The sequence below is a fragment of the Culex pipiens genome, chromosome 3, assembly GCF_016801865.2.
Source record: "Culex pipiens pallens isolate TS chromosome 3, TS_CPP_V2, whole genome shotgun sequence".
Taxonomy (NCBI): domain Eukaryota; kingdom Metazoa; phylum Arthropoda; class Insecta; order Diptera; family Culicidae; genus Culex; species Culex pipiens.
The window spans coordinates 98,114,908-98,127,359 of NC_068939.1; positions in this window are offsets into that span (position 1 = coordinate 98,114,908).

Consider the following 12,452-nt stretch of genomic DNA (forward strand, 5'->3'; position numbering starts at 1 on the left):
TTAGCATTAAAAAACAACTTATTTATGTAATATAAGCAAGGCTGCCTATCAAATTTAAAGTGCCCTTGGCTTAGTAGGCCCAAAATAGGGACAAATACCCTACCGTGTTTTTTTTTTGTTACATTGCATGGTGTTAAGTGGCATAGCAGACATAGACAAAAAATTATAAAACTACTAGAGCGTAACAAAAATATTTTTTGTACGGGCATTCAAAGCCCGATCATAATCATGGCTGGTCGTAACAGAAGCTGCTTATGCATTAGAATTAAAAAGTATTTTTACGATTTTTTTTTCAATATTAGTGGCGTGTAAGTTTTGAGTAACATAAAAGTGTTGAGCTCTGTATAAAACTTTGGCATATTTCATCAGGTTTCAATTTAATGGGACTGGTTTTTAAGTAGTTACTAAACTCTAACCGTCAAAAATCAGTATCTCGCAAACTCAACTGAAAATATTAACCAAAATTAGAAATCCTTTGCAAATTTTTCTAAGGATCACAATGGTAAGATTTAAACTATAGATAAAATATGCGCTCTTCGTGGAAATTAAGCATTTTTTTATTCATGCAACAACAACTGAAAACAATTTCGAATCTTTCTTGCTTGTTTAGATAGTATCAAAAGCTCCATCAAATTGAGTTGGGAACGCCATTTTGTGCATTACCTTTTGACCCTCACAGATCCCCAAGATTCGTTTTCAATCCTGCAATATTCCATAAAAACCGAACAACTTAAAGTTTCAATCTTGTCGTGCTATCTTGACACACCCCAAAAATTTATGTAAGTGCGACAATTGGCCAAAGGGATTTCAGGTCAGAAAGCGTTTGACACAGGTACGAGCTCGACTTCCGTAAAGACTCCGGCAACCAAATTCACAGGATGGTCAACCAAACAAAACGTTTTTGTTTTTCTTTTTTTTGCTCTCGTTTTTATTTATTCAAGGGTAAACATTGACTTTGACCCAAATTATAAACATTTTCCAAAATTGTACGACTATTGATCTTATTGTGAAGTTATTCAAGCCCACTTCACCCTAAACGCCCCCCACCAAAACCCATTCAACCACAGAAGTTTTTCTTGCTGCAATTGATTGATCTGCGCCCAAGTTGATCGCGATTGTTGACGAATACCAGCCATCACAGCAAAACATTCAGTCAGTGCCAGTGCAATGCGAGGACTTTGGGACTCGATCTCGGGAGCTGCTGGCAGTTCATTAACGAGAAGCTTTTTGGCAGCGATAGGTAGGTAGAGGTATGGTATGGCACCCAAGTCCAGACAAGACGTGTGAGATTGAAACGGAAAGTAACATCATTACGAACCGGAGGAGTGAGCCTGGATATTGTGGTCATCGCTGAGTGGAGCCAGGCTCGCCGGGGTGAAACAATGCGTTCCTGGAATGAGACGACGAGCCAAGATTTGCTTGTTAAATTTTAAGATACGTGACAGATGTCAGTACGTTGTCTGCTGTAATTATCGTTTAATGCACGCGAATTGCGTCGCGTTGCACACGGCAATTGATTGCAGCCTCACAATTTGGATCTCCTCCTCGTCGTCGAAGGCGCGCAATTAGTTCATTCAAAATTTTATTGCCTGCCGGAAGTTTCCGGTGATTGTGGGCTTGATTGATGTCATACTTGAGCCCGCCGTGCACAATGTTGTGTATCGCGATATTAGTGGAAAATGTTGCGCCAACAAAAATATCCAAATGAATTCACAACACGTGACCGTTGACGCGTTGTTGGTGCGCGCACGCTGCCAAATCCGAACCGGTGCGATGCACAGATAAGAATCCAGATCTTTTCGATGTCTAACCCCTTTTTCGAAAAACGTCCCAAATGGCAGACTTTGAACGCAGCAAAAGCGTGACGATTCCTTACACTTCCCAATTTGTACAATTTTAACGACGCTAGAAGAAGGGTCCTCGCAGCACCCCTCGTAAATCTCCTTGTTCGTTTCACTGTGGGAAAGGTGGAGGTGGCCAAATGCTGTAATATAAAAATGAGTGTTCAAAGATATTGATATATATTTCATTTTAAAGTGATTTCATGAATTGAAAATGATTTTTTAAACTTCTCTCTACCAAAATGCACAAAATTACATTTTGACCACCATCTTCCCACTGTGCGCTACGCTGGTCCTTTTTACGGAACACAGATGGATTGCTTGTGGCACACATTTAGCGATGAATGATGGTTTATTTAGTGGTTTGCTAAAATACACTCTGGTTCGGTTTCTGCACCCACCCCTGCCTGCAAGACTGTTCGACCGCGGGATGATCCGGACCGTCGACGAGGGTGACATTCAAATTAGATTTACGCTCGTCGTCGAGAAATTTGTCGTCACAATGGTTATTTTCAACTTTCCGGAGACACCGTGGATCGGGCAAGGGGGTGCAATATTTCCCTAACATAGTTGATTTTAATGTGTTAATTAAGCTGTATTGAAATTTTATAATTAAACTCCCCGAGGGGAGTTGCCGCCAGCGCAGGACTCCATTAAAAATTGTACGGTTCACGGCTAGACCACGAACCAGGCACAGGCAGGCAGGCAAGCCCCCGAGGGGAAAGTGAGAGATGGGATTTCGGATGAGATAAAATCTGCCCATGGTCCAACACCAAAAATGTGTCAGCATAATCAACAAACCGATACAAGATCAAAAGGCGAGCGACACTTTTTGGCAAAGTGTGGAGAGATTTTTATCGCGCCAACACCTCGGAGAATTGAAGTGCGTGCTGGGTTCATTTTGTCACATGACAGCAAAGATGTTCATGTTTTGTGAGGGGCTCACATTTCATATTATTTCAGTGATAAAGTCTTAAAAATCATACAAATAATACAAAAATCAAGTGATCTTTACTTAATCAATTGTAGATTTTCACTTTACAAAAACAAATGTTTTAAAGTTGGTTAGGGACCACCCACAAACCACGTGGACACTTTCTGGAAATCGATTTCTAAAGTTTGACAGGAAATATTTTCAGAACTATGAATGATGGATTAAAACCTTTTCGAAGCATTCGGTCCGTATACTAGCGCTAAACACACGATCCAAGATTCAACTAATTTGGTTACATCCGTTAAAAGATACAGTAAATAATGTAAACAAAAAACCAGAAATGGACGTATCACAAGTGTGTACAGAATTTTTATAAAAACTGGAATAAACTCAACGGTGCACATCAACCAGAACTTTTGCACCAAGATTTTTGTTACAGACATTTTAGTATCTTCAAAACTACGAGAACTATCGACATATTTTTTTATTCATCCCCTAAGTTACTTTTTTCATAAAGATTTACAACAAAATTTGTATTTTTTTACAGTTAAATTACCGTCAGTGAAGGTGACTATGCGTCAAAAACGATACACCTCTCGTAATTTTTTAATAACAAAAACAATTTAAATAACATCGAGATAATATCGCAAATTACGGGATTATTGCAGGACAATTTTTGACAGGACAATATGGATGTCAACGTTCATCATTTTCAACATCGTGCTAATCCGTGATCCCCAAAACCACTTTTGGACCAATCTGGCCACTTTGGGACCGATTCCCAGTTCTCCGGCGAAACCCGGATAACGCTCTATTGTGGAGCATTTTCTGGAATATTTTTGTCATAATTTTCAAAATCAAGCTCATTCGTAATTCTAAAAACGTTACTTAATCCACCGGAAGGTGGTTGCTGCCTTCCTCCTAAAAGCCTTGCAACCACACACTACGAAAGCTTTGGCTAACGCTTACTTAGTAAAGACACTATACATCTGAGTGCTGCCATCTAGGTATGATAAATTTAATGAACCATTTGAAAGCACTGCAGTGTTTGTGTGCGTGCACTGAGCGTAAAGTTCCGACAGCTATCCGCCGGAGCTTTCAAATTATGTAAATAATGACCCTTTTTAGTATCAACCAAAACAGTTTTTCGAAAATATCTTTTAAAGTACTGCACCAAGCCGGATGAAATTTAAAAAAGACTTAAAGAACCTGAAGGCAAATCCAAAAACATAGATCCGGACAAAATCGGTCGAGCCAGTTCCGAGAAAAGTGAGTGAGAAAAAAAATTCTACGTCCATCCACACGCACAGACATTTGCTCAGAATTTGATTCTGAGTCGTTATGTATACGTAAAGGTATATCTGGGAGGCTTATTTAAAAAGTTCAATTTTTGAGTGATTTTATAGCCTTGCCTCAGTGAGGTGAGGAAGGCAAAACCCTTTCTCTACCAATTTGGCCACTTTGGAACCGGTTCCGGATTCTTAGGTGAAACCTGGAATAAGGCAAATTACGGGATTATTTCCAAATTATTTTTGACAGGGCAAAATGGATGTAAAAGTTCATCATGATTTAAATTTAGCTCAGCCATGATCCCCAAACCATCTTTTGGACCTTTCTGGTCACTGTGGGACCGATTCTCGGTACTCCGGTGAAACTCGGAATATGACAAATTACGGGATTATTTCGGAATAATTTTTGACAGGGCAATATGGATGACAAAGTGTATTGTTTTCAACATCAATCTCAACCATGAATGATTTTTTTTGTTCCGGTATGGCCATTTTGGGAGAAGACTGCGGCAAAACCAAGAATTGTCAAATAACGGGGCTCTTTCAGAAAATAGAAAAAAATCTAGCCAATGTGGATGTCAACATTCGAATTACCTGATTAAAAATTGTTCTAAAAAAGTGCAAAAATTCCGTAATTTGCCACATTCCAGGTTTCACCGGAGAACCGGGAACCGGTCTCAAAAAAGCAGGATCGGTTCAAAAGTGGTTTTGGGGATCATGGATGAGCTTGATTTTGAACATGATGAACTTTGACATCCATATTGCACTGTCAAAAATTATTTGGAAATGATCCCGTAATTTGCCTAATTCCGGATTTCACCGGAGAACCCGGGACCGGTTTCAAAGTGGCCAGATTGGTAGAGAAATAGTCTTGGGAATCACCAATGAGCTTGATTTTGGAAATGATGAATTTTGATAGGCATATTGCCTTGACCAAAATATCCCTCAATGCTCCACAAAAGAGCGTAATCCGGATTTCATCGGACTACCTGGAACCGGTTCCAAAGTGGCCACATTGGACCAAAAATGGTCTTGAGTATAATAAATTGGCTTTATCTACACCCAGAACTGGACATCGGCATACGAGAGGATAAAGAGCAAGATTCGGTAGCAAAATGGTACTGTGTGCGGACTGAGAGGATAAATCCCGAAATTACCGAGAATACTTTACTCATGGGTTCATCTTCAAAAAAAGTTCATCTATCAAAAAAACAAAGTACCGGTACTGAGACTCGAACCCAAGACCTTCGGCATATTGAACCGTGGCTTTGCCGTATGGGGCACCATGGTTTGGTAACTAAGTGGCGGTCATTTGTCCATATAAGCCACTCAATAGGATGAACTGTTCCAATGAACGAATGAACACACTAGAGGACTATACTCTCGCAAAATAACACTTTCCTCACGTTTCTTTTCATGAGGACTATCCCCTCGTTATTTAACTTTGGGTGTATCATTCTGGCATGGGTTTGATATAGATTATTATTGAATATTTATAACTGCATGTAAAACATGTAGAAAAAAGAGGGCTGAAAAAAAGTTGCTCCTATAGTTTCGGGAATAACTAAGGGTAAATGCCTCTTTTTTCGACTTTTCAAAAAAGCAACATTATCTAGAGATCTGTCCGCATCTTTTGCTGTTTAGATATCGAAAATCCGTCAACAGGGAGTCGAGATATAGCTTGGAGTTCCACCTTTTCCTCGAGCATGGGAGTTTAGGTGTTGTGTTGATTTTTTCTGTTGTCCAGAGTTTTTATACAATTTTGGCAGCTATCCATACTAAATCAGTCACTCCAAAATCTGATTCCTAGGATAGTGCTTTCTGATCAAACATGTTAGAATTTTTGTGAAGTTTCGGATAAAACTGTTATCAAAAGTAAGTCTTTTCTGTACCAATAATTATAGAACCGAATAAATTCATGTATCACAACAAATGCTGAAAAGTTATACTTTTCAGTACCAAAATAGATGCTTCTCATCATTGTTTTTATTTAAACTGTGGAATGACTTAATACATGGTTATTTGACTTACAATTCCATTCAAATGGTGTTTTACGTAATTGCAAAAAATGCTGTATGGAGCTCGTTGCAAAACTTGATTTTTTTGGCACTCGTCGTCTTTATAAAATTCGGTGAACCTCGTTGGATAAATGTACGACTCGTGCTTAAAAAATCATCTTTTTGCAACTGTATAATCTATTGACATTAGTCGGAGTCAACGATGCCAGATTTTATTTCATAGGAGATCTGTATTTTCTTAAAAATAAATCTATATTTTATCTGTATCATGTCAAATTCGAAGTCATACAAGACATTTATAAAATTTTAACAGCAGATTTAGGCTTTTTAATCATATTAAAGCATAATTCAAACACTAAATTATTGAAATTTTTATTATAACCAAATTTAAAAAATCGAAGTTGTGGCTGGTTTATCCTTACACCCAGGCCTGGGTATCCTCTCGGTACCTTCGGCATTTTGAACGGCGCCTTTGCCGTATCGGCCACCATGGTTCGGTGGTTAAGGGGCGGTCATTTGTTCATATAAGCCACTCAATGGGATGAACTGTTTTAAAGAACGAATGAACACGATTTGTTGTTGTTGTAGCGCGAGAGGTCTTTACTCACGTCAAGTAGTACTTTCCTCTCGTTTCTTTTCGAAAGGACTATCCGCATGATCTTTAACTTTGGGTGTATCGATTTATGTTAATTATTTGTATTTTTCATGCAAAAGTTGAAAGAAAATCAGTTAATGATAGTGTCAGATTTAGCCTTATACAAAAATGCCCTAAAAATAGATATTTATTCTATGTAAACAGTTGATTTTCCTTGTTCTTGACTGATATGTTGTAAGCTTTGAAATGTTGTACATATCTATACATTGAACACATTGAATGACCATGAAAGTCTACGAACATTTCTTTCTCTCAATAGAACCCCAGAAAACATTGCTCAGGTAAGTTGTCCAAATTATCTCGTCCATCCCGTAATAAGAAGGCAAACAATATTCACCCTGGGATGATGAAATGAATGTAAATACGGGCACATTAGCTGGAAAGCGCACACCGTCGCGCACGCCGACGCCGGGCCTGAAAGTGATAGATGTATTACAATATTTTATCTTAATAAGGTTATGCAAATCATAATTCGCTAGATGAAAAAGGCAGCAACTTGTCATTCTTTCCGGGGCCTTTCTGGTGAGTTTTCAAGCAGTATCAGCGTGGTTTCGATCTTCTTCCTCAGAGTCCTCAGAAATGAGACATTTTTTTCTCTCAAGTCTCTCATGATTGAAGGAATTGGATTTTCCACGCCATGCTGCTCCCTGTGATGTTATGATTTGTCATCTTTTCTCTCCATCAGTGGCAGGCAGTGGCCCCTCCTACCTCCTCCCTTCTGGCATTTTCATCAACTTGAAGGTTGGTTGCTTTTCCTTATCTGACAGCAATCTCTCACTGGCAACGAGTGCCACGCAGATAAGATCAAAGTAATTTTCCGGCACCCACTCCCACTTTCCACCACCACCCACATGCATCACAGCATCCAGCTGCCAAGCCAATCGACAGCACTTTTGCGGAGGGAAAAAATGGTTGTCACTCTCCTCAACGAAGGAAATGAGTTATCTGCGTTATCCATCTTTTAATTAGAAAACATCTCACTTCTGGGGTGGCTGGAAACACCCCTCAATTTTGGTCCATTTTCACCCCCTCCTCCACGCTCAATAGGCCCCTGAAAGGTCTGAAGGATGGTGTGATAAATCTGCATAAATTGGACATGATTTGTGGGAATTATGCTTCATGGTTCCGGTGAATCACGGATTACAGCATCCATCGAGCAGTGTGATAAAAAGTTGTCCAATTCTTAAAGTCTTTTCTAACCTTCACACACTCACCCGAATCTTCCCTGGGAAGTGAAAAATGTTCGCCTTGACCTTAGACCAAAACTCCAAACCGCAAACTCTCACACACATCTTAAATCAATTTTCCGGGCGCGTTTCCGGCATTACCTTGCGGTTCGCGTACACCACACGGACAATCCAAGCCATTTTGAGTCCCGGTCGCGGCCGGTCGGCGATGGTGGCGTCTGTTACACACATAAAACAGTACATAAATATTTATAACACTCTCGTTACTTCACGTCACCGGAATACTAATGCACACCGGTTGCCACCCCCAACCCAACCTGGGGGGAAGGTGGTGGATTCACCACAAATCGGTACACATTCTCGCGTGCGATGACCTAAATATGACTAGAGCAAGAGAAAAAGTTTTTCTGAAACCAGAAGGTGTAACTTGTCGGGATAAGTTTTGTGGTGCATCGTTGTTACATAAGGAAAATTCAGATTCCATCTTTGGTACACTCTTGATTGTTTACCAAAAATGAAATCTAAATTTCCCTTATGTAATACCGATGCACCACAAAACTTATCCAAACAAACAAGGAAAATACACAGCAACAAAAGTTGAAACAAACTGCAAAAAAAATATATTTCACTTAACTATGTTGAACATCGGTACATAAAAAAAGTAATTTAAAGAGATGTCAGACTTTGCGTTTCCATTGTTGAGAAATCATTCAAAAATTTGGTGGCACTGTGAGCAAGGGCGTGGACCACTCTGTATAATCCCAGCAGGTTGGATCATTTGTTATCATGAGTCCAAAAACTGTACATCCATCCATAAACAACGTGGACACTTTTTTGGAAATCTCAGATCGTGTACAATTGTCCACACAAAAAAAAAACCTTTTTTGTATGAAACATGGACAGCCGCCAACAACTCCCTAAAGCGGACCCCTTATGCTACAATGTAGTTTATGGATGGCCCCGTATTGAACAACTTTTCTCACAAACAGGGTTGCCACATAAATCTGGGAGTGCCAAATTTTTCAAGTGTCAGCCAGAATAAAGATTCACCCTTCTCTGTGAAAGATATTGACAGATTTTGCCAGATTTGTCACTAAATGCCCATTTTGAACAACTTTTAGATTAAAATCAGCGAATTTAATTGAAAATCATAAAATTTTGAATGAGTTTTTCCTAAAGTAAATGTAAATTCAACCTTTTTTAGGCCATAGTAGAAACCCAGTTCAGATAGATACAAGTAAAACTATATGTGTTCTGAACAGTAGTTAGTACCAAATTCGATTCCTTGAAGCTGGTACAGTTACAGGCCTATCAACTAGTAATATACGAATGTAAACTGTAACGACGGAGTTAATTGAAAGGCTAATTTATATTTGCTTTAAAGGTCAGGTTGTTTTTTTTTGCATTACTGATTTAAATGTTCGAATAAAATATCATAACGATAACTTGTCCAGCTCAAACCTCAAATCATCATCCTCATCATCATGAAATCAATTAAAACATCTGAATTCTACATACTTTTGAATTAATTCATATCCTCCCTCATCTTCATCATTCAGAATTGTAAGATTTTCGTCTTCAAGATTTTTTCTGATTTTTTTATGGAAACTTTGCCAGATTTTTCAAATTTTTGTCTGGTAACCCTGCTCACAAAGGTGTTTGCTGTTGCTGATGATTTTATCATCGTTTTGCCTTCCTCACTGAGGTAAGGCTATAATCCTGCTCTAAAAATGAACTTTTTATTAAAAGCTCGAAGACCCACCTTCATATATACATATCGACTCAGAATCGAAAACTGAACAAATGTCTGTGTGTGTGTGTATGTGTGTGTGTGTGTATGTGTGTGTGTGTATGTGTGTGTGTGTATGTATGTATGTGTTCAAAAATCTTGCCAAGTTTTCTCAGCACTGGCTGAACCGATTTTGATCGAACCAGTTGCATTCGACTTGGTTTAGGGTCCCATACATCGCTATTGAATTGTTTGAAGTTTCGATAAGTAGTTTAAAAGTTATGTATAAAAATGTGTTTTCACATATATCCGGATCTCAATTATATGCATGTAAACGATGTTCAGATCCATCATCCAACCCATCGTTGGTTAGGTAATCAAAAGACCTTTCCAACAAGTCCACAACATCGAAGATTTGGCAACCCTGTCTCGAGTTATGACCACTTAAGTGATATTTATGTACTTTTTTAAGCCGGATCTCACTTAAATGCATGTAAACGATGTCCGGATCCATCATCCGACCCATTGTTGGTTAGATAATCGAGAGACCTTTCAAACGAGTCCACATAATTGAAGATCTGGCAACCCTGTCTCGAGTTATGACCACTTAAGTGATATTTAAATACTTTTTTGAAGCCGGATCTCACTTAAATGCATGTAAACGATGTCCGGATCTATCATCCGACCCATTGTTGGTTAGGTAATCAAGAGACCTTTCTAACGAGTCCGCAACATCGAAGATCTGGCAACCCTGTCTCGAGTTATGACCACTTAAGTGATATGTATGTACTTTTTTGAAGCTGGATCTCACTTAAATGTATGTAAACGATGTCCGGAACCATCATCCGACTCATCGTTGAATAGGTTATCAAGAGACCTTTCCAACGAGAACACAATATCGAAGATCTGGCAACCTTGTCTCGAGTTATGACCACTTAAGTGATATTTAAGTACTTTTTTGAAGCCGGATCTCACTTAAATGCATGTAAACGATGTCCGGATCCATCATCCGACCCATCGTTGGTTAGATAATCGAGAGACCTTTCGAACGAGTCCACATAATTGAAGATCTGGCAACCCTGTCTCGAGTTATGACCACTTAAGTGATATTTAAATACTTTTTTGAAGCCGGATCTCACTTAAATGCATGTAAACGATGTCCGGATCCATCATCCGACCCATCGTTGGTTAGGTAATCGAGAGACCTTTCCAACGAGTCCACTCGAGTTATGACCACTTAAGTGATATTTATGTACTTTTTTGAAGCCGGATCTCACTTAAATGTATGTAAACGATGTCCGGAACCATCATCCGACTCATCGTTGGTTAGGTAATCAAGAGACCTTTCCAACGAGTCCAAATAATTGAAGATCTGGCAACCATGTCTCGAGTTATGACCACTTAAGTGATATTGATGTACTTTTTTGAAGCCGGATCTCACTTAAATGTATGTAAACGATGTCCAGAACCATCATCCGACTCATCGTTGGTTAGGTAATCAAAAGACCTTTCCAACGAGTCCACAACATCGAAGATCTGGCAACCCTGTCTCGAGTTATGACCACTTAAGTGATATTTATGTACTTTTTTGAAGCCGGATCTCACTTAAATGTATGTAAACTATGTCCGGATCCATCATCCGACCCATCGTTGGTTAGGTAATCGAAAGAACTTTCCAACGAGTCCACATAATTGAAGATCTGGCAACCCTGTCTCGAGTTATGACAACTTAAGTTATATCTGTGTACTTATTTTTCTGGACCTAAAAAAAAAAATAGCTGAAATATGTGTCCAAACCACTCATATTACCCATTGTTGGTAACAAGTTAGGAAGGCATCAACCACATAGGTGGATTAGGTTAGTTTTAATTTTATTTTTTACTGCAAATTAATGTTTCCTTAGCTATGGTTTTTATGTTATTTTAATCATTCAATTATCATTCTACAATTAAAAATATCACATGTTGTTACAATTTTTAACTTTATTATCATCTATGAACATTTTGTTCAAATATTTACATAAAAATGATTTTTATCATTTTACAAAAAGTAATTGAGAAGTGTATGGATTTTAGGGTGACAATAAAATAAATCGACAAAAGAGATACCCCCTGATTCGATTCTTTAGACAAAAACAGTAACTATGAAAATTTGGAGCGTAATCGGTTAAGGATTAAGGCTAACTTTTTATCGTTGTAGATTGGGGTAAAAAATCTCTTCATACAAAAAAAAAAATCTTCTTTAAATCATAAAACACTCGTATGGATTATCACGGATCGTTTTGCGGTCTTCGGCAAAGTTGTTTGTTATTAAATTTTACATGAGAATCTTACACTTGATAAGGATCCGACACATTTAAAGCCAAAATTTTGAAATTTCGACTTTTCCCAATACATTTTTCGATTTTTTCCATGTAAACTTTATTGATAAAAAGTGACTCTTAACCAATAACTGATTTGGCTCAAAACCAGGGGTATCTCTTTCGATATTCCAAAAGTTTTATTTTTTCTTGTCTAGGGTAATGGATATTCTCTGTCTTTTATGGATTTTTTTTTCTTGTTTTTTGTTTGGTCCTTTAGGGGGTGCCAAAACGGAAATTAGTCTCAAAATCGCCTCAAATTTATGGAAGAAATGTAATAAGTTATGTTTTTAAGGAAAAATAGATCGGAGTTCTTTGATGATGCCGAACAGTTGAAAAGGTTACAAGAAATATTAATTTGCAGTTTTGATAGTGTCTTAGCCAAATAAAATACAAATATAAACTGAGGTTTTCTGCGCAACACGGCAAATAAAAAAATT